This window comes from Macaca fascicularis, chromosome X (genome assembly GCF_037993035.2).
Source record: "Macaca fascicularis isolate 582-1 chromosome X, T2T-MFA8v1.1".
NCBI classification, from domain to species: Eukaryota; Metazoa; Chordata; class Mammalia; order Primates; family Cercopithecidae; genus Macaca; species Macaca fascicularis.
In genome coordinates, this window is record NC_088395.1 from 9049104 (window position 1) to 9071643 (window position 22540).

The following is a 22540-nucleotide window of genomic DNA, read 5'->3' on the forward strand; positions in this document are numbered from 1 at the left end:
CCTAGGTGTGCAGTAGGCCCTATGAACTAGGTTTGTCTAAGTCCACTCTGTGATGTTCACACAATGATGAGATCGCCCAGTGACTCATTTCTCAGAACATATCCTCCTCATTAAGTGACACCTGGCTGTATTACATCAGAAGCAAGGAGGACCATATCTGTGGTGGGCAGGGCTGATCTTGAAGATCTTGTCAGACGTGTTAAAAACCCGGACATTTCCCAGAGAACAATGGGAAGCCATTGTTTGGATTTACGAAAGAATGTGAGTGGTATCATAAAATGGTACAGCTGCTCTGGAAAACAGTTTGGCAGTTCCTTGATTTGTTAAACATAGAATTACCATATGACCCAGGAATTCCACTCCTGGGTATGTACCCAAAAGAGCACCAGTACTCAAACAAATATGGATACACAAATGTTTGTAGCAGCACTATCCACAATAGCCCCAAATGGGAAACAACCCAAATGTCCATCAGTAGGTGAATAGATAAACACAATGTGGTATTACAATGGAATATTATCCTGGTATAAAAGGAATAAAGTACTGATATATGCTACAATGTGGATAAACCTCAAAAATATTATGCTAAGTAAAAGAAGCCACACTAGAAAACACATTGCAAAATTCCATTTATGTGAACTATTCAGAGTCAGCAAATCTATGAAGACAGAAAAGTGGATTCGTGGTCGCCAGTGGCTGCGGGTGAAGGGCAACAGGGAGTGACTGCTTAATGGGGGTGGCGTTCCCTTTGGAGGTGATGAAAATATTCTGGAAACAGACAATTGATACTAGCACAACATTGGGAATGTACTAAATGTCACTGACAGTTTTCTGTTGTGTATGTTGTACCACAATTTTTAAATGAGATTTGTGTTTTTACATCACAGAGAATTAGGGGCTATAAGACTAGAGTCAGAAAGCACAGTTAAGACCATTTAATTCTGGGGAAAACAATAGTAGAATAGTAGTTAGTGGTGGGAGGAAGTTCACAATTGGAAGTAACATTTAGAAGTGATGACAGGGCTTAGTTACTGGGTATAGTGGTGTGTCCCTGTAGTCCCAGCTACTTGGGAGGCTGAAGTGGGAGGATCACTTGAGCCCAGGAAGTTGAGGCTGCAGCGAGCTGTGATAACGCCACTGAACTCCAGCCTGGGCAACAGAGTGAGATCCTGTCTCTAGAAGAAGAAAAAGAAATGATTTTGCTTTTCTCACATCTCTTTTCCCTCTTTAAACTGGCAAGTGTGCATCTTACTCTTGGGCAGTGTAGATTTCCACTTTATACTTCACTGTGTATCCCAAGCACTCTGGCTTTCTGCTGATGGAGCCAGGGGCTGAGTCCATATGGAAAAACTTATCAACCAGTCCAAAAAGCTGGGCTACCCTTTGGGCAACCCTCACCCCATGCTGACACAAACTGAACTTTTCCAGGACTACACGTTTAGAATTGTAATCTTCAGTGAAAGTTACAATTTTTCCATACGTTTAAAATTCATCTCGCGGGAAACAGTCATATCATAAAATCGACCAAAGTGCCCCATGATTCACTCTGTGTCAGATCCCACGGTAAGTGCTTTACAGCAGTTAGCCCACAGGACACGCTAACAATCTAGTGGAGAAGGGAGAAGTCTTAACGTTTGATCAGCTGAGGAAACCAAGGGGTTCAGATACACCCACAGCGAATAAGAGCCGGGGTGGGAGTTTGAGCGTACTTCTGACTCCAAAGCTCGTATTCGTCACCTCCTTGTTCCGCTGGGTAGAGGACAGGGTAGACCCACCTGAATTGCAGGAGCTGATTTCTGCTTGATCAGATCCTAATCTCAAATTTTCAGAGGCCCAGAGCTGACCAGGTGTGGTGGCTCATGCCTGTAATTCCAACACTTTGGGAGGCTGAGGTGGAAAGATCACTCAAGCCCAGGAGTTGGAGACCAACCTAGACAACACAGTGAGACCCCGTCTCTACAAATAATAAAAATTTAAAAATTTGGTTGGGTGCGGTGACTCATGCCTGTAATCCCAACACTTTGGGAGGCTGAGGCAGGTGGATCACCTGAGGTCAGGAGTTCCAGACCAGCCTGGCCAACATGGTGAAACCCCGTGTCTACTAAAAATACAAAAATTAGTCAGACGTGGTAGTGCACACCTATAGTCCCAGCTACTCGGGAGGCTGAAGCAGGAGAATCACTTGAACCCGGGAGGCAGAGGTTGCAGTGAGCCAAGATTGTGCCACTGCACTCCAGCCTGGGTGACAGAGCAAGATTCCATCTCAAAATAAATGAATAAACAAACACAAATAAATAAATAAATACGAATAAATAAATAAGCCAGGAGTGGTGGTGTGCCTGTAGTCTCAGGAGGCTACTCAGGAGGCTGAGGTGGGAGGATCGCTGAGCCCAGGAGTTCAAGGCTGCAGTGAGCCATGATCACACCAGTGCACTCCAGCCTGGGCAACATAGCGAGGCCCTATCTCTTAAAAAATTAATAAAAATTTTTAAAAAGGGCCAGAACCCTGTAAGGAATTATCATCTTTTGTTTATTTATTTCTCTTCCCTCACTCCTCTCCCTAAGGTAAACAAGAGCTGAGAGAAAAGCCCCATTCAACCTGGAGGCTCTCCAGAGGTTAATAACGTCCCAAGTCAGGGAGCTGCAAACCTGTTCTGTAAAGGACCAGAGAATAAACATTGTAGGCTTTGCTGTCCATGCAGTCTCTGTTGCAACTACCCAATTTTGTCATTGTAGCCAAAAGCAACCACAGACAGTGTTACAAGAATGGGTGTGGGTATGTGTCAATAACATTTTATTTACAAAAATAGGCAGCGAGCTGGATTTGACCCATGGGCAGTAGCTAGCCAACCTCTTCTAAACCAAGGGTTTGGGATCATGTTTTGATTTTTTTTTATTTAATTTTCTTTTCTTTTTCTTTTTCTTTTCTTTTGAGACTGAGTCTCGCTCTGTCCACCAGGCTGGAGTCCAGTGGCGTGATCTTGGCTCACTGCAAGCTCTGCCTCCCGGGTTCACACCATTCTCCTGCCTTAGCCTCCCGAGTAGCTGGGACTACAGGCGCCCGCCACCATGCCTGGCTCATTTTTTTGCATTTTTAGTAGAGACGGGGTTTCACTGTGTTAGCCAGGATGGTCTCAATCTCCTGACCTCATGATCCGCTCGCCTCAGCCTCCCAAAGTGCTGGGATTACAGGCGTGAGCCACCACGCCCGGCTTAAAATTTAATTTTATTTTCTTAGAGACAACTTCTCACTCTGTCACCCAGGCTAGAGTGCAGTGGCATGATCACAGCTCACTGCTGCCTTAACTCCTGGGCTCAAGCAATTTTTCCACCTCAGCCTCCTGAGTAGCTGGGACTACAGACACATGCCACCACGCCCAGCTAATTTTAAAACTTTTGTAGAGTTGAGATCTCACTATGTTGTCCAGGCTGGTCTTGAACTCCTGGACTCAAGTGATCCACCCGCCTTGGCCTTCCAAAGTATGAGGATTACAGGCATGAGCCACCGTGCATGGAGGGATTTTATTCATCAGTGGTCTGCCTGGTCCTCACTACCAACATTATCCAGGAGCACTGAGTGGTTGCTGAGGAAGTAGCTGTGGGTCAGGGCCAACATCGCAATCCCTGCTTTGCTCCACAGCAGTGTCATGATCATGACTGTCCTGTCATTAAGTGATCAGATATCACTGAGGAACCAGCCTGGTTAGAGGCTGCTCACTTATGTTCCAGACAACAGTGTGCAGCCCCTGCCTCCAGGCAAAGGAGAAGAAAGGAAAACCATTCAACAAATTAATTCTTTGGTCCTCAGCAATTATACCAGCCAGGACTCGTGAATTATTTAAAACTAGAAATTAATTATTCAATGAGAGTTCGCCAGAAGCATTTCTGGCCATACAGAGGAAAGCAGGCCAAGCTATTGCCGTGGAATTCAGATGCAACAAAGCAAGTATCCGAGCTTCCTAATGCTGGTCAGGCCTGGGAATGAGCCTGGAGAGTGGGGCACACTCAACCACTGCGTGTTTCCAGAGAGAAAGGGGGTGAATAGAAAAGATAGAAAATTCACCAACTATGTGAGTGTAAATGCCCCTTGCTGTTTGCAGACCAAGACTCTGAGTGATCAAGCCTTCATTGTACACTTGGCTTTCCTCTGTTATAATGGAGGCTTTGAGAAAATGCAATTTTTATTTTATTTATTTAGTTTTTGGGACAGGATCTCATCCTGTCACCCAGACTGGAATGCAGTGGTTTGAACATGGCTTACTGCAGCCTCAACCTCTGGGCTCAAGCAATCTTCCTGCCTCAGCCTCTGGAGTAGTTGGGACTACAGGTGTGCACCACCATGCCTGGTTAATTTTTTCATTTTTTGTAGAGACAGGTGTCTTACTTTGTTGCCTAGGCTGGTCTTCAGCTCCTGGCTTCAAGCAATCCTCCCGCCTCAGTCTCCCAGAGTGCTGAGATTACAGGCATGAGCCACCATGCCCAGTCAGAAAATGCAATTTTTAGACAAAGCTACATTAAGCACTGGCTTATCTTATTATGGCCTGCTGAACCTTTTTCTGATAAGCTGGAAGGAGCCGAAAATGATACCCACTGCCCAGTAAACTTTTTTTTTTTTTTTTTTTTGGGATAGAGACTTGCTCTTGTCGCTCAGGCTGGAGTGCAATGGCATGGCCTCGGCTCACTACAGCCTCCGCTTCCCGGGTTCAAGCGATTCTCCTGACTCAACCTCCCGAGTAGCTGGGATTACAGGTGCCCGCCACCACATGTGGCTAATTTTTTTGTATTTTTTAGTAGAGACGGGGTTTCACTATGTTGACCAGGCTGGTCTCGAACTCCTGATCGCAGGTGATCTGCCCGCCTCGGCCTCCAAAAGTGCTGGGATTACAGGCCTGAGCCACCGCGCCCAGCCCCGGGTAAAGTTTTTGCAGAGCACATCTATGAACTTATTCAATGAATCTCTTTGATGACTTACTTAGGAGTCAATGTTTTTCTACCAAATTTTTAAAAACTTTTCATTTTGAAATAATTATAGACTCATAGGAAGTTGCAAAAAATGGTACAGAGAAGCCTCCTGTGCCCATCACCCAACTTCCTGCAATGGTGGTATCTCATAACCATAGGGCATTTCGAACCCAGGAAATCAACAAAGGCTTAATACAATTAGTCTACAGACATCATATGGATTTCACGTCTTTTCATACACTCATGATACGCATATGTCTTTGTGTACAATTTTATGAAATGACACTGCAGATACAGATTCATATAATCCCCCACCACTATCAAGACACAGAACCAATCCCAGCACTTTGGGAGGCTGAAGCAGGTGGATCACTTGAGGTCAGGAGTTTGAGACCAGCCTGGCCAACATGGTGAAACCCCGTCTCTACTAAAAATACAAAAATTAGCTGGGTGTGGTGGCGTGCGCCTGTAGTCCCAGCCACTCAGGGGACTGAGGCAGGAGAATCACTTGAACCCAGGAGGCGGAGGTTGCAGTGACCTGAGATCGCACCACTGAACTCCAGCCTGGGCAACAGAGCAAGACTCCGTCTCAAAAAAAAAGAAGGACATAGAACCATTTTATAACCACAAGGGAAACCTCCCATGTCACCTCTTATGGTCCCATACTCCTTGTCTTTTCCCAACCCCAGACAATCAACGATCTGTTCTCCATCTCTATAATTTTGTTATTTCAAGGATGTTATATAAATGGACTCATAAAATATATGACCTTTGAGGAGACTGGCTTTTTATACTCAGTGTAATTCCCTGGTGATTCATCCAAGTTGTGTGTAAAAATAAATAGTATGTTTCTTTTTCATGCTACAAATGTACCATCATTTGCCCATGGAAGGACATCAGGGCTGGTGGCATTTTTTTTTTTTTTGCTATTAAAACTTCGGCTGCTATGGACATTCATGGGCAGGAGTTCATGTTAACCTAAGTGTTCATTTCTCTACTATAAATGTCCAAGTGTGACTTCCAGGTCACAGTGCTGTTTTCCAGGTTTCCAGAGAAGTTGCCACTAACTCTTAACAGCTTTATTTTTATCCCTCTATTTCAGTTCCAGAGAAAACTATATTTGCACACCTACTATTTGGGATTCTGATGAGATGTATCAGCAGCCTCAAAAATCTTGGAACACCTTGACTTAAGTGATTGAACATTAAACAATTCATTTATTCTACACAGAAATCCTGGATTAGAAATAATAGGTGATTGGTGCAAGAAAGAGAGAGAGAAAGAGCGAGCGAGTGAGAGAGAGAGAACTTCTAAGAGGTATTCATCAAGAGTCAAAGAAGTCCAGAAAACAATGTGAGCTTTCATTTGGCAGAGCTCTGGTGAGCAAGAATTTCCCAAGCAAGCATGGATAAGGTGTGACTGGATGCCTTTATTTATGGGATTTCTTTGCAGTGCCTGCTGGAACTCAGAATCACTAATGAGAATCAACATTTGTATAGACAGCAGTGTTTCCTGTCCAATCTCTTTATGTTGGCCTCAGATCTGAGACTTGTGGCTTGGGCTGTGGCATCTGTTAAGACTGGCCAAAGTGCGTGGCTCCCTCCCTCCCAGCTCCTCTCTCTCATGACCCTTAGTCACATTTGCTTGGGTTGTTTTGCTTTTTGTTTTTCTTAGAAACAGGGTCTCTCCTGTTGCCCAGGCTGGAGTGCAGTGGTGTGATCATAGCTCGCTGCAGCCTCCAAACTCCTGGGCTCAAGGGATCCTCCCTGCCTCAGACTCCTGAGTAGCTGGAACTACAGGTATGCACCGCCACACCAGTAATGCACACCACACACGTAATTTTTTATGTATATTTTTTGCAGAGACAGGGTCTCGCTATGTTGCCCAGGCTGGTCTCAAACTCCTGGACTCAAGTGATCCTCTCACCTTGGCCTTCCAAAGTCCTGGGATTACAGGCGAGTCACTGCACCCAGCCTTGCTTGGGTTCTTTTGACATCAACTCTTCCTTCATGATGAGTAGGGGGAAAAAATGCGCGTACTGCCTTCAAGGTTAATTTTGCACTATGTTTTGATTCATTGTTGGTTTTCATTGCCTGCAGTGGAAATTTAGCAACGATTTTTACACACCAGGGGGAAAACAATGCTGAGTAAGAAAGTGTGCTTTTAATGACTTGCTTCTTGCTAGCAAAGAAATATTGTGTCCCATGCTCCTGGAGGCAGGAGGGAGATTATCCTGGTGTGTGTAATTGCTGTGTGCATCTCCCCAGCAAGAAGTCTGGTGAGGAGCAGGACAGGGCGCAGCAGAAACAACACTCACCACATTCTCTATTTCCCCACCCGAATGGGCAGAAACATATCGAGGGCCCTGTTTTCAGTGCCCAACAGGCACGATTTCATTTTTTCTCTCAAATGCAGAGAACAAGAACTCTGTTTTGATTATGCCATAGCCCCATATACAAGAAAGTCACTGTTAAGGCCAGGCACGGTGGTTTACACCTGTAATCCCAGCACTTTGGGAGGCCAAGGAGGGTGGATCACGAAGTCAGGAGTTCAAGACGAGCCTGGCCAAGATGGTGAAACCCTGTCTCTACTAAAAGTTACAAAAGTTAGCCAGGCATGGTGGCGGGCACCTGTAATCCCAGCTACTCAGGAGGCTGAGGCAGAGAATTGCTTGAACCCAGGAGGCAAATGTTGCAGTGAGCCAAGATCGCACCACTGCATTCCAGCCTGGGTGACAGAGCAAGACTCTATCAAACAAAGGACGAGAGAAAGAAAGAAAGAAAGAAAGAGAGAAAGAGAGAAAGAGAAAGACAGAAAGAGACAAAGAGAGAAAAAGAGAGAGAGAGGGAGGGAGGGAGAGAGAGAGAGAAAGAAAGAGGAAGGAAGGAAGGAAGGAAGGAAGGAAGGAAGGAAGGAAGGAAGGAAGGAAGGAAGGAAGGAAGGAAGGAAGGGAGGGAGGGAGGGAGGGAGGGAGGGAGGGAGGGAGGGAGGGAGGGAGGGAGGGTCTGGGTGCAGTGGTTCACGCCTGTAATCCTAGCACTTTGGGAGGCCGAGGTGGGCAGATCATGAGGTCAGGAGATAGAGACTATCCTGGCTAACACAGTGAAACCCTGTCTCTACTAAAAATACAAAAAAAATAGCTGGGTGTGGTGGTGGGAGCCTGTAGTCCCAGCTGCTCGGGAGACTGAGGCAGGAGAATGGCGTGAACCCAGGAGATGGAGCTTGCAGTGAGCCAAGATCGTGCCACTGCACTCCAGCCTGGGCAACAGAGTGAGACTCCGCCTCAAAAAAAAAAAAAAGAAAGTCACTGTTACATAGTAGGTGTTCAATAAATATTTGTGGAATGCATTCTGCAGTCATTTGACAACAACAGAAAATATAATGATCTCACAGATCTTTGTCACTTGCCATTCACCTTATCAGTGTGGTGAAATGGTTATGAGCACAGAACGGAAGGATGAAACTAGCTGGGTCCAAAGACATCTCTACCACATACTAGCTACTTAGGCTCTTGCACTATAACTTCCTAACAGCAAATCAGGGATATAAACAGGACCTTCTCTACTGGGTTAAATTGGATCCCTTCCAAAAATATGTTACGTCCAAGTCCCAACCCCCAGTACCTATGAATGTACCTTTATTTGCCAAAAAAGGTCTTTGCCAATAGAATGAAATGCAGGTGATGTTGTACTGGATTAGAGTGGGACCTCATCCTACGGCTGGTATTCTTATAAGAAGAAGGAAATTTGGACACAGAAACAGAGGAGCCAGACATACACACAGGCAGTGAAGACAGAGACAGAGATTTAAGCTATGCTGTCACAGGCCGAGGAATGCCCAGAAGCGTCAGAAGATAGGAAGAGGCAAGGAAGGGTTCTGCACAGAGTGTGGCCCTTGATTTTGGACTTCTACCCTCCAGAATTGTGAGAAAATAAGTTTTTGGTTTGTGGTAATGTTACAGCAGTCACAAGAAATGAACACGCCATCCTCGTGGGATTATTGCGAGGATGGAATTCGCTGCTACTATGTCTAGCTGAGCAGACCCTGTTGCTGCCCCCAACTCCCATCTCCCCCCTCAACGCTGCTCCCCAGGCCGGCAGGACCCTGACTGTACTCAGGGGCCCACTCCGTCTCATCATGGGTCAAAGGATGCCAAGTCAGCCCACAGCTCAAAGTGGTCCCAGTCACTCATAACAGTCCCATTTCCTTTGCTTATGATTGACTTAAACGTGAGCCCATGACTCAGTTCTGACCTTGAAGCTGGGAAGGGATGTTGGCTGGGGGGCTTCTGGAAAAAGCCTGCTGTCTATTAGAAGAAAATAGGAAAAAACATAGTCCCTCTTCTGTCCTGGGACTTAACAATGTCTGGATGCAATAACCAGAACAGCTTTGGAAATCCGGCACCATGCAGGGAGCCCCGCCAGAAAGCAGAGCCAAGCCACAAAGAAGGGCAGATAGGAGAGATGGAAAGGGTCTGGATCCTTGATTGGCACCATTGGTGGTGCCTACACCCACCTTCCTCTAGGCTTCCAAGAGTAGAGCTGCCATATGTATCTAAACCACAGCATAGTGCTCTAGTTATAGAAAAGTACCATTGTTCAAGCCAGTATGGATTGGGTTTCTGTCATTAACACTCAAAAGCATCCTAAGTGATACAAAAATCATTCACACAAAAATGGAACAATGATACAAAATGACACAATACATGGCCCAGAGTAAATGTCAGTCAGTGCTTTTAAAAAAATGACCAGCCAAACAAGGCACAGTGGCTCATGCCTGTAATCCCAGCACTTTGAGGGGCCGAGGAGGGAGGATCACCTGAGTTCAGGAGTTCAAGACAAGCCTGGCCAACATGGCAAAACCCCGTCTCTACTAAAAATACAAAAATTAGCCAGGCGTGGTGGTGTGCATCTGTAATCCCAGCTACTCGGGAAGCTGAGGCAGGAGAATCACTTGAACCCGGGAGGCGGAGGTTGCAGTGAGCAGAGATCAAGCCATTGCACTCCAGCCTGGGAGACAAGAGCAAAACTCTGTCTCAATAATAATAATAATAATAATAATAATAGCAAGCCAGTCATGACGGCTCACACCTGTAATCCCAGAGCTTTGGGAGGCCAAGGTGGGAGGATCACTTGAGTCCAAGAGTTCCAGACCAACCTGCGCAACCTAGTGAGACCCTGTCTCTATAAAAAAAAATTAAAAATAGCCAGATGTGGTGGTGTGCACTTGTAGGCCCAGCTGCAGGGAAGGCTGAGGCAGGAGGATTGCTTGAGCCTGGCAGGTCAAGGCTGCAGTGAGCTATGTTCACCCCATTGCACTCTAGCCTGGGCAACAGAGTGAGACCCTGTCTCTAAAAAAAGTAAAATAAAATAAAAACAATAACAGGCAAAGATCCCAGATGGTAGACATTAAGATAGTGCCCACCACATGGAGGCAAGCCAAGTACTGGGCAGATGGGGAGAGAGCCGTGGAGTAGAATCAAGATGTTCTTGTTGCACACAGTTTCTCTCTGTTTCCCTTTAATAAAATTTGGTTTCAAATGCCACTCCATCTCAGCCATGTTATGGGTGCTGTGGGATATTAGCGAAAGGTCCACGCTTCTATTGTTGGCCAGAGTGTCTCTTAGGCTTTGTGGATGGGGCAACAGTATCCAGTGAAAAATCCCCAAGGGGAAGGTAAATGCCAATGATACAAACCCAGGAACGTATTTGGCAATATCTGAGAACAGTTTAAAGCTTATACTCCTCTGCTCCAACTATCCTTCTTTGAGAATCCTCCTGCAGTAATACCTATGTGCAAAATAACGCATATGTAGAGACATTCATTATGCCATTGTTTGAGTAACAAAAGGCAAGAAATAAAGGAAATGTCCACCAATAAGGGAGCGAGTGAGCTGAGCAGTGCAATGCAGCAGCCATAGAGTGAAAACGCCTTATATACACTGATACCAAACCCTCGCCAAACTTATTCTAATAGGCAGAAAGCAGTTATGCAATAAAAACAAAGCAGTGCTGCTGGGCATGGTGGGGCACGCCTGTGGTCCCAGCTATCAGGAGGCTGAGGTGGGAGAATCGCTTGAGCCCAGGGGTTCTGGGCTGTAGCATGAGCATGCTATGCCAATCAAGTGTCTGCACTAAGTTTGGTACCAACATGGTGATTTTGGCCTGATGCAGTGGCTCACGCCTGTAATCCCAGCACTTTAGGAGGCAAAGGCACACAGATCACCTGAGGTCAGGAGTTCGTGACCAGTCAGGTCAACACGGCAAAACTCCATCTCTACAAAAAATAGAAAAATTAGCCTGACGTGGTGGCGGGTGCCTGTAATCGCAGCTACTTAGGAGGCTGAGGCAGGAGAATCACTTGAACTCAGGAGGTGGAGGTTGCAGTGAGCTGACATGGTGCCACTGAACTCCAGCCTGGGAGACAAGAGTGAAACTCCAACTCAAAAAAATAAATAAATAAAAGATAGATAGATAGATAGCGACCTGCCGGGAGCAGGGGATCATCAGGTTTCCTAAGCAGGGGTGAACTGCCCCAGGATGGAAATGAAACAGGTCAAAACTCCTGTGTTGATCAATAGTGGGAGAGCACCTATGAATAAACACTGCACTCCAGCCTGGGCAACATAGTGAGACCCTATCTCTAAAAATATTAATTAATAATAATAATTAAAGGATTATGCATAACAATAAAATTCAGAAAGATTTTTGAGAGAGGTGATATGATTATTAGCAAAAGCATTTACATTGGAAAAAGCATAGGATTGCAAACTTTAGATTTTAGTCATTGTTCTCCTGAGATGGGAAAAGGCTGTGATTCTTCATCTGAAGAGTCTTATCTTGGGTACTACTTGCCATAAATGACGAACTGTTTAAATCGGAAGAGGAGCGAACTGAATTACATTGGTCTACACGAACTGAAGCAGGTTAGATTGAAAGGATTGTTGACAAAACGAAAAATTAAAAAGGGTAGACAGAGTATTTGGTTCAGTGAAAAGGCTACAACAGCAAGGACGACACTTGGGAACCAGAGCAGTACCTCATGAACTGTGAGGAATACATCCACGACTTCAACAGACACCACACGGAAAGGCAGAAAGAGAGCACACTGACCAGAACAAACAGTTCCACTCCCAACAATGCCAGGAAACAAATCTCGAGATCCACAAACAGCAGCTTTTCTAAGACCCCTCCTAAGGCACCAGTGACTGGGAGAGACCACGAATCCAAAAGCAGCCAGCTGTTTGCTGCCAGCCAGCAGTTCAGGAAGAGCAGAGCTCTGTCTCTCTGCAGCCAGACAAAAATGGACCTAGTGAAATCAGGTACCAAGATCCTCATGTCTAAGAGCCCCATTAAGCAGGATGCACTGGATGGCTTTCAGAGCAAGAGCCCCAAAAAACTGGACTCCGAAGACAAGGGTCAGGAGGAATCGTAGTGCCCAAAGTGGCAGTGGAAAAGCCAGACAAAGCTTTACTGGGCCCTGGTGCTGAGCAGGCCAGGATGGGGAGCAAGCTTGGATACACCTGCTAGTGCCTCAGGTGCATGGCCCCGTGACTGCAGCCATGGCCACAGGCCTACTTGCTAACAGGAAAGGTACATCTACGTTCATGGATGCATTAACAGCCAGTGGGACAACCGACACACAGACATCTGTTACAGGAGTGAGTGTCAGCAAAAGGAAATTTATTGACAACAGAAGAGAACAGCCTTTTAACAAACGATTGCGTTTCAGTGTGAGGCAAACAGAAAGTGCCTACATATACAGAGTAATTGTGCTCGGGACACAAGATGGCTTCACCACATCTTCTTATTCACTAGATAAACAGGGAATAACTCAGTACATATAACTGTAATGAAAAAAGTCTACCAGCTCTGAGAACAACCACTGCCGATCACAGCAAGCTTGTACTGTTCAGCACCTTTAACAGCATCTTCTGTTGCGGACTTGACTTTGTTAATTTTATACGGTGTTTCACAGATGACAGAAAAAGAGAAAGGAGTGAAATGGTAGAAGCTATCAGAAACTTCGTGCATAATCTATGGCCATACCACTCTGAAAGAGACAGAAAAAAAGAAAGGGTTAAACAGGCAGAAGCTAACAGAAACTACGTGAAAAATCAATGGCCATATAACCCAGAACCCGCTCAGTCTCTTCAGATATCAGAAGCTAAGCACCATCGGCCATGTTTAGGGCTTCAACGTAAGGAACTTTGTGAATACTATTATTGAGATGAAAAAACTGTTACTGAAGTGAAAAAAGTTATCAAAAACATCGTGAATAATCTACGACCATACGACGCTGAACATGACAGAAAAACAGAAGGCATTAAAATGGCAGAACCAACTAGAAACAGTGAAAAATCTACAGAAGCACCAAAGCGAATGCTCCCAATCTCGTCTGCTCTCTGAACTACAGAGTAGACAAGATAAGGCCCAGGGTCCGACCTGCTTCCTGCGGAGATTGGGGGAACGTTGTAAATGCAATCACGCAAATTAAGCTGACTATTAAGAAGCAGTCAATGGTCCAGACATTCGACTAACAGCATCTGCATTACCTGTTTCTGATATGCTTCAGGCTAATGAAAACGCTTGGTTTCCAACACCCTCTACAACCTTCAGACAGATCCAAGGTAGCTGATGTAGCATTATAATTCCGAAGATACAGGACGACCGGCTGCAAGTGAGAGGCTGCTCAGTGGGTTTCAGTTTACCAGACAGGAGTCATTTAGCAATGGCCTTTTCTCCCAGGTGTTTAGGTCTTGGACTTTCACTCAGGAGACCGGTGGTCAGATTAAGAAGCTTGTCTCATATAAGCCAGTAGTGCTGAAAGAATGCAAATCCTTGCTGTGCTACAATATCAAGAATGATCTGAAACAGGCCAGTGAGAGAACGTGCGAAGTACTGAAGAAAATCTGGGGCTCTGCCCAAGAGTTGGACTCCACGTGAAAGCATTTACACAGGAAGATGAACGAGTGTCCAGTGTCAGGCTGCCCACCGTCCACAGCGTGTTCGGACTGAGAAGAACACCATTGGTTCCAGTTGTCCTTATCCATTGTCACACCCTGAAACAAGCTCACTGGCAGCTAATGCTTGGAAGCAGGACTGGGAACATTCACGCTACTTATTCAGGGTACTGACTCCAGAAAGTACAGCAAGGTTGCACTGCTCAGCGCCATTGGAAGGGTCTTCTGTTGCGGACTTGAAATAATTTATTTTTTATGACAGCTGACAGCACAGAAAGAGAGTAAGCAATAAAATGGGAGAAGCTACCACAAACGTCGTGAATAATCTACAGCCGAACCACCGTGAATGCTCCCAGTCTCGTATGGTCTCTGAAGTACAGAGTAGACGAGATGAGGCCCAGGATCGGGCCTGCTGCGTACTTGGATGGGAGGAACATCGTGAATGCAATCAGTCAGCTAAAGCTGCCTTAAGAAGCAGTCAGTGGTGCAGATAATCGACTAGGAGCATCCATATTCCCGCTTTGTGATATCGGTTGGGCAAATGAAAAGCCTTGGTTTCCAACACCCTCTACTACCTCCAGACAGATTCCAGATAGCTGATGTAGCATTACATTTGGGAAGATGATGGGACGACCAGCTGCAAGTGAGAGGCTGCTCAGTGGGTTTCAGTTTAACAGACGGAGGCATTTAGTAATGGCATTTTCTCCCAGTTGTTTAGGTCCTGGACTTTCACTCAGGAGGCCGGTGGCTCAGATTAAGAAGCTTGTCTCATATAAGCCAGTAGTGCTGAAAGAATGCAAATCCTTGCTGTGCTACAATATGAAGAATGATCTGAAACAGGCCAGTGAGAGAACGTGTGAAGTACTGAGAAAATCTGGGGCTCTGCCCAAGAGTTGGACTCCACGTGAAAGCATTTACACAGGAAGATGAACGAGTGTCCAGTGTCAGGCTGCCCGCCGTCCACAGCGTGTTGGGACTGAGAAGAACACCATTGGTTCCAGTTGTCCTTATCCATTGACACACCCTGAAACAAGCTCACTGGCAGCTAAGGCTTGGAAGCAGGACTGGGAACATTCACGCTACTTATTTGGGGTACTGACTCCAGAAATTACAGCAAGCTTGCACTGCTCTGCGCCATTGGAAGGGTCTTCTGTTGCGGACTTGACCTACTTTATTTTTTTCGACAGCTGACAGGACAGAAAGAGAGCAAGCAATAAAATGGCAGAAGCTACCACAAACGTCGTGTATAATCTACAGCCGTACCACCGTGAAAGCTCCCAATCTGGTCTGGTCTCTGAAGTACAGAGTAGATGCGATGAGGCCCAGGATCGGGCCTGCTCCTTACTTGGATGGGAGGAAGATCGTGAATGCAATCAGTCAGCTAACGCTGCCTATTGAGAAGCAGTCAATGGTCCAGACAATCGACTAGGAGCATCCATACTTCCCCTTTGTGATATCAGTTGGGCAAATGAAAAGGCGTGGTTTCCAACACCCTCTACTACCTCCAGACAGATTCCAGATACCTGATGTAGCATTACATTTGCGAAGATCATGGGACGACCAGCTGCAAGTGAGAGGCTGCTCAGTGGGTTTCAGTTTATCAGACAGGAGGTATTCAATAATGGCCTTTTCTCCCAGGTGTTCGGGTCCTGGACTTTCACTCAGGAGACCGGTGTCTCAGATTAAGAAGCTTGTCCCATATAAGCCAGTAGTGCTGAAAGAATGCAAATCCTTGCTGTGCTACAATATGAAGAATGATCTGAAACAGGCCAGTGAGAGAACGTGGGAAGTACTGAAGAAAATCTGGGGCTCTGCCCAACAGTTGGACTCCACGTGAAAGCATTTACACAGGAAGATGAATGAGTGTCCAGTGTCACACTGCCCACCATCCACAGCGTGTTCGGACTGAGAAGAACACCATTGGTTAAAGTTGTCCTTATCCACTGTCACACCCTGAAACAAGCTCACTGGCAGCTAATGCTTGGAAGCAGGACTGGGAACATTCACGCTACTTATTCGGGGTACTGACTCCAGAAAGTACACCAAGCTTGCACTGCTCAGCGCCATTGGAAGTCTCTACTGTTGTGGACTTGACCTAATTTATTTTTTAGGACAGCTGAAAAGACAGAAACAGAGTAAGCAATAAACTGGCAGAAGCTACGACACACGTCGTGTATACTCTACAGCGGTACCACCGTGAAAGCTCCCAATCTCCCTTGGTCTCGAAAGTACAGAGTAGACGAGATGAGGCCCAGGGTCCGGCTTGCTGCGAACTTGGATGGGAGGAACATCGTAAATGCAATCAGTCAGCTAAAGCTGCCTATTGAGAAGCAGTCAATGGTCCAGACAATCGACTAGGAGCATCCATACTTCCCCTTTGTGATATCAGTTGGGCAAATGAAAAGGCTTGGTTTCCAACACCCTCTACTACCCCCAGACAGATACCAGATAGCTGATGTAGCATTACATTTGGGAAGATGATGGGACGACCAGCTGCAAGTGAGAGGCTGCTCAGTGGGTTTCAGTTTATCAGACGGAGGCATTTAGCAATGGCCTTTTCTCCCAGGTGTTTGGGTCCTGGACTTTCACTCAGGAGGCCGGTGGCTCAGATTAAGAAGCTTGTCTCATATAAGCCAGTAGTGCTGAAAGAATGCAAATCCTTGCTGTGCTACAATATGAAGAATGATCTGAAACAGGCCAGTGAGAGAACGTGTGAAGTACTGAAGAAAATCTGGGGCTCTGCCCAAGAGTTGGACTCCACGTGAAAGCATTTACACAGGAAGGTGAATGAGTGTCCAGTGTCACGCTGACCACCGTCCACAGCGTGTTCGGACTGAGAAGAACACCATTGGTTAAAGTTGTCCTTATCCATTGTCACACCCTGAAACAAGCTCACTGGCAGCAAACGCTTGGAAGCAGGACTGGGAACATTCACGCTACTTATTCGGGGTATTAACTCCAGAAAGTAGAGGAAGCTTGCACTGCTCAGCGCCATTGGAAGGCTCTTCTATTGTGGACTTGACCTAATTTATTTTTTACGAAAGCTGACAGGACATAAAGAGAGCAAGCAATAAAATGAGAGAAGCTACCACAAACATCGTGTATAATCTACAACCGTACCACCGTGAATGCTCCCAATCTCGTCTGGTCTCTGAAGTACAGAGTAGACGAGATGAGGCCCAGGATCGGCCTGCTCCGTACTTGGATGGGAGGAACATCGTGAATGCAATCAGTCAGCTAACGCTGCCTATTAAGAAGCAGTCAATGGTCCAGACAATCGACTAGGAGCATCCATACTTCCCCTTTGTGATATCGGTTGGGCAAATGAAAAGGCTTGGTTTCCAACACCCTCTACTACCTCCAGACAGATTCCAGATACCTGATGTAGCATTACATTTGCGAAGATCATGGGACGACCAGCAGCAAGTGAGAGGCTGCTCAGTGGGTTTCAGTTTATCAGACAGGAGGCATTTAGCAATGGCATTTTCTCCAAGTTGTTTAGGTCCTAGACTTTCACTCAGGAGACTGGTGGCTCAGATTAAGAAGCTTGTCTCATATAAGCCAGTAGTGCTGAAAGAATGCAAATCCTTGCTGTGCTACAATATGAAGAATGATCTGAAACAGGCCAGTGAGAGAACGTGGGAAGTACTGAAGAAAATCTGGGGCTCTGCCCAACAGTTGGACTCCACGTGAAAGCATTTACACAGGAAGATGAATGAGTGTCCAGTGTCACGCTGCCCACCATCCACAGCGTGTTCGGACTGAGAAGAACACCATTGGTTAAAGTTGTCCTTATCCATTGTCACACCCTGAAACAAGCTCACTGGCAGCTAATGCTTGGAAGCAGGACTGGGAACATTCACGCTACTTATTCGGGGTACTGACTCCAGAAAGTACACCAAGCTTGCACTGCTCAGCGCCATTGGAAGTCTCTACTGTTGTGGACTTGACCTAATTTATTTTTTAGGACAGCTGAAAAGACAGAAACAGAGTAAGCAATAAACTGGCAGAAGCTACGACACACGTCGTGTATAATCTACAGCGGTACCACCGTGAAAGCTCCCAATCTCCCTTGGTCTCGAAAGTACAGAGTAGACGAGATGAGGCCCAGGGTCCGGCTTGCTGCGAACTTGGATGGGAGGAACATCGTGAATGCAATCAGTCAGCTAAAGCTGCCTATTGAGAAGCAGTCAATGGTCCAGACAATCGACTAGGAGCATCCATACTTCCCCTTTGTGATATCGGTTGGGCAAATGAAAAGGCTTGGTTTCCAACACCCTCTACTACCCCCAGACAGATACCAGATAGCTGATGTAGCATTACATTTGGGAAGATGATGGGACGACCAGCTGCAAGTGAGAGGCTGCTCAGTGGGTTTCAGTTTATCAGACGGAGGCATTTAGCAATGGCCTTTTCTCCCAGGTGTTTGGGTCCTGGACTTTCACTCAGGAGGCCGGTGGCTCAGATTAAGAAGCTTGTCTCATATAAGCCAGTAGTGCTGAAAGAATGCAAATCCTTGCTGTGCTACAATATGAAGAATGATCTGAAACAGGCCAGTGAGAGAACGTGTGAAGTACTGAAGAAAATCTGGGGCTCTGCCCAAGAGTTGGACTCCACGTGAAAGCATTTACACAGGAAGGTGAATGAGTGTCCAGTGTCACGCTGACCACCGTCCACAGCGTGTTCGGACTGAGAAGAACACCATTGGTTAAAGTTGTCCTTATCCATTGTCACACCCTGAAACAAGCTCACTGGCAGCAAACGCTTGGAAGCAGGACTGGGAACATTCACGCTACTTATTCGGGGTATTAACTCCAGAAAGTAGAGGAAGCTTGCACTGCTCAGCGCCATTGGAAGGCTCTTCTATTGTGGACTTGACCTAATTTATTTTTTACGAAAGCTGACAGGACATAAAGAGAGCAAGCAATAAAATGAGAGAAGCTACCACAAACATCGTGTATAATCTACAACCGTACCACCGTGAATGCTCCCAATCTCGTCTGGTCTCTGAAGTACAGAGTAGACGAGATGAGGCCCAGGACCGGCCTGCTCCGTACTTGGATGGGAGGAACATCGTGAATGCAATCAGTCAGCTAACGCTGCCTATTAAGAAGCAGTCAATGGTCCAGACAATCGACTAGGAGCATCCATACTTCCCCTTTGTGATATCGGTTGGGCAAATGAAAAGGCTTGGTTTCCAACACCCTCTACTACCTCCAGACAGATTCCAGATACCTGATGTAGCATTACATTTGCGAAGATCATGGGACGACCAGCTGCAAGTGAGAGGCTGCTCAGTGGGTTTCAGTTTATCAGACAGGAGGCATTTAGCAATGGCATTTTCTCCAAGTTGTTTAGGTCCTAGACTTTCACTCAGGAGACTGGTGGCTCAGATTAAGAAGCTTGTCTCATATAAGCCAGTAGTGCTGAAAGAATGCAAATCCTTGCTGTGCTACAATATGAAGAATGATCTGAAACAGGCCAGTGAGAGAACGTGTGAAGTACTGAGAAAATCTGGGGCTCTGCCCAAGAGTTGGACTCCACGTGAAAGCATTTACACAGGAAGATGAACGAGTGTCCAGTGTCAGGCTGCCCGCCGTCCACAGCGTGTTGGGACTGAGAAGAACACCATTGGTTCCAGTTGTCCTTATCCATTGACACACCCTGAAACAAGCTCACTGGCAGCTAAGGCTTGGAAGCAGGACTGGGAACATTCACGCTACTTATTTGGGGTACTGACTCCAGAAAGTACAGCAAGCTTGCACTGCTCTGCGCCATTGGAAGGGTCTTCTGTTGCGGACTTGACCTACTTTATTTTTTACGACAGCTGACAGGACAGAAAGAGAGCAAGCAATAAAATGGCAGAAGCTACCACAAACGTCGTGTATAATCTACGGCCGTACCACCGTGAAAGCTCCCAATCTGGTCTGGTCTCTGAAGTACAGAGTAGATGCGATGAGGCCCAGGATCGGGCCTGCTCCTTACTTGGATGGGAGGAAGATCGTGAATGCAATCAGTCAGCTAACGCTGCCTATTGAGAAGCAGTCAATGGTCCAGACAATCGACTAGGAGCATCCATACTTCCCCTTTGTGATATCAGTTGGGCAAATGAAAAGGCGTGGTTTCCAACACCCTCTACTACCTCCAGACAGATTCCAGATACCTGATGTAGCATTACATTTGCGAAGATCATGGGACGACCAGCTGCAAGTGAGAGGCTGCTCAGTGGGTTTCAGTTTATCAGACAGGAGGTATTCAATAATGGCCTTTTCTCCCAGGTGTTCGGGTCCTGGACTTTCACTCAGGAGACCGGTGTCTCAGATTAAGAAGCTTGTCTCATATAAGCCAGTAGTGCTGAAAGAATGCAAATCCTTGCTGTGCTACAATATGAAGAATGATCTGAAACAGGCCAGTGAGAGAACGTGGGAAGTACTGAAGAAAATCTGGGGCTCTGCCCAACAGTTGGACTCCACGTGAAAGCATTTACACAGGAAGATGAATGAGTGTCCAGTGTCACGCTGCCCACCATCCACAGCGTGTTCGGACTGAGAAGAACACCATTGGTTAAAGTTGTCCTTATCCATTGTCACACCCTGAAACAAGCTCACTGGCAGCTAATGCTTGGAAGCAGGACTGGGAACATTCACGCTACTTATTCGGGGTACTGACTCCAGAAAGTACACCAAGCTTGCACTGCTCAGCGCCATTGGAAGTCTCTACTGTTGTGGACTTGACCTAATTTATTTTTTAGGACAGCTGAAAAGACAGAAACAGAGTAAGCAATAAACTGGCAGAAGCTACGACACACGTCGTGTATAATCTACAGCGGTACCACCGTGAAAGCTCCCAATCTCCCTTGGTCTCGAAAGTACAGAGTAGACGAGATGAGGCCCAGGGTCCGGCTTGCTGCGAACTTGGATGGGAGGAACATCGTGAATGCAATCAGTCAGCTAAAGCTGCCTATTGAGAAGCAGTCAATGGTCCAGACAATCGACTAGGAGCATCCATACTTCCCCTTTGTGATATCGGTTGGGCAAATGAAAAGGCTTGGTTTCCAACACCCTCTACTACCCCCAGACAGATACCAGATAGCTGATGTAGCATTACATTTGGGAAGATGATGGGACGACCAGCTGCAAGTGAGAGGCTGCTCAGTGGGTTTCAGTTTATCAGACGGAGGCATTTAGCAATGGCCTTTTCTCCCAGGTGTTTGGGTCCTGGACTTTCACTCAGGAGGCCGGTGGCTCAGATTAAGAAGCTTGTCTCATATAAGCCAGTAGTGCTGAAAGAATGCAAATCCTTGCTGTGCTACAATATGAAGAATGATCTGAAACAGGCCAGTGAGAGAACGTGTGAAGTACTGAAGAAAATCTGGGGCTCTGCCCAAGAGTTGGACTCCACGTGAAAGCATTTACACAGGAAGGTGAATGAGTGTCCAGTGTCACGCTGACCACCGTCCACAGCGTGTTCGGACTGAGAAGAACACCATTGGTTAAAGTTGTCCTTATCCATTGTCACACCCTGAAACAAGCTCACTGGCAGCAAACGCTTGGAAGCAGGACTGGGAACATTCACGCTACTTATTCGGGGTATTAACTCCAGAAAGTAGAGGAAGCTTGCACTGCTCAGCGCCATTGGAAGGCTCTTCTATTGTGGACTTGACCTAATTTATTTTTTACGAAAGCTGACAGGACATAAAGAGAGCAAGCAATAAAATGAGAGAAGCTACCACAAACATCGTGTATAATCTACAACCGTACCACCGTGAATGCTCCCAATCTCGTCTGGTCTCTGAAGTACAGAGTAGACGAGATGAGGCCCAGGACCGGCCTGCTCCGTACTTGGATGGGAGGAACATCGTGAATGCAATCAGTCAGCTAACGCTGCCTATTAAGAAGCAGTCAATGGTCCAGACAATCGACTAGGAGCATCCATACTTCCCCTTTGTGATATCGGTTGGGCAAATGAAAAGGCTTGGTTTCCAACACCCTCTACTACCTCCAGACAGATTCCAGATACCTGATGTAGCATTACATTTGCGAAGATCATGGGACGACCAGCTGCAAGTGAGAGGCTGCTCAGTGGGTTTCAGTTTATCAGACAGGAGGCATTTAGCAATGGCATTTTCTCCAAGTTGTTTAGGTCCTAGACTTTCACTCAGGAGACTGGTGGCTCAGATTAAGAAGCTTGTCTCATATAAGCCAGTAGTGCTGAAAGAATGCAAATCCTTGCTGTGCTACAATATGAAGAATGATCTGAAACAGGCCAGTGAGAGAACGTGTGAAGTACTGAGAAAATCTGGGGCTCTGCCCAAGAGTTGGACTCCACGTGAAAGCATTTACACAGGAAGATGAACGAGTGTCCAGTGTCAGGCTGCCCGCCGTCCACAGCGTGTTGGGACTGAGAAGAACACCATTGGTTCCAGTTGTCCTTATCCATTGACACACCCTGAAACAAGCTCACTGGCAGCTAAGGCTTGGAAGCAGGACTGGGAACATTCACGCTACTTATTTGGGGTACTGACTCCAGAAAGTACAGCAAGCTTGCACTGCTCTGCGCCATTGGAAGGGTCTTCTGTTGCGGACTTGACCTACTTTATTTTTTACGACAGCTGAC

At 46.4% G+C, this 22540-nt stretch overlaps 1 pseudogene; it reads left to right on the forward strand.

Moving 5' to 3' along the window:
* LOC102132523 (chromodomain Y-like protein) overlaps nt 1-15761 on the forward strand; it is a 34357-nt pseudogene extending 18596 nt beyond the window's left edge.
* The last annotated feature ends 6779 nt before the right edge of the window (nt 15762-22540 follow it).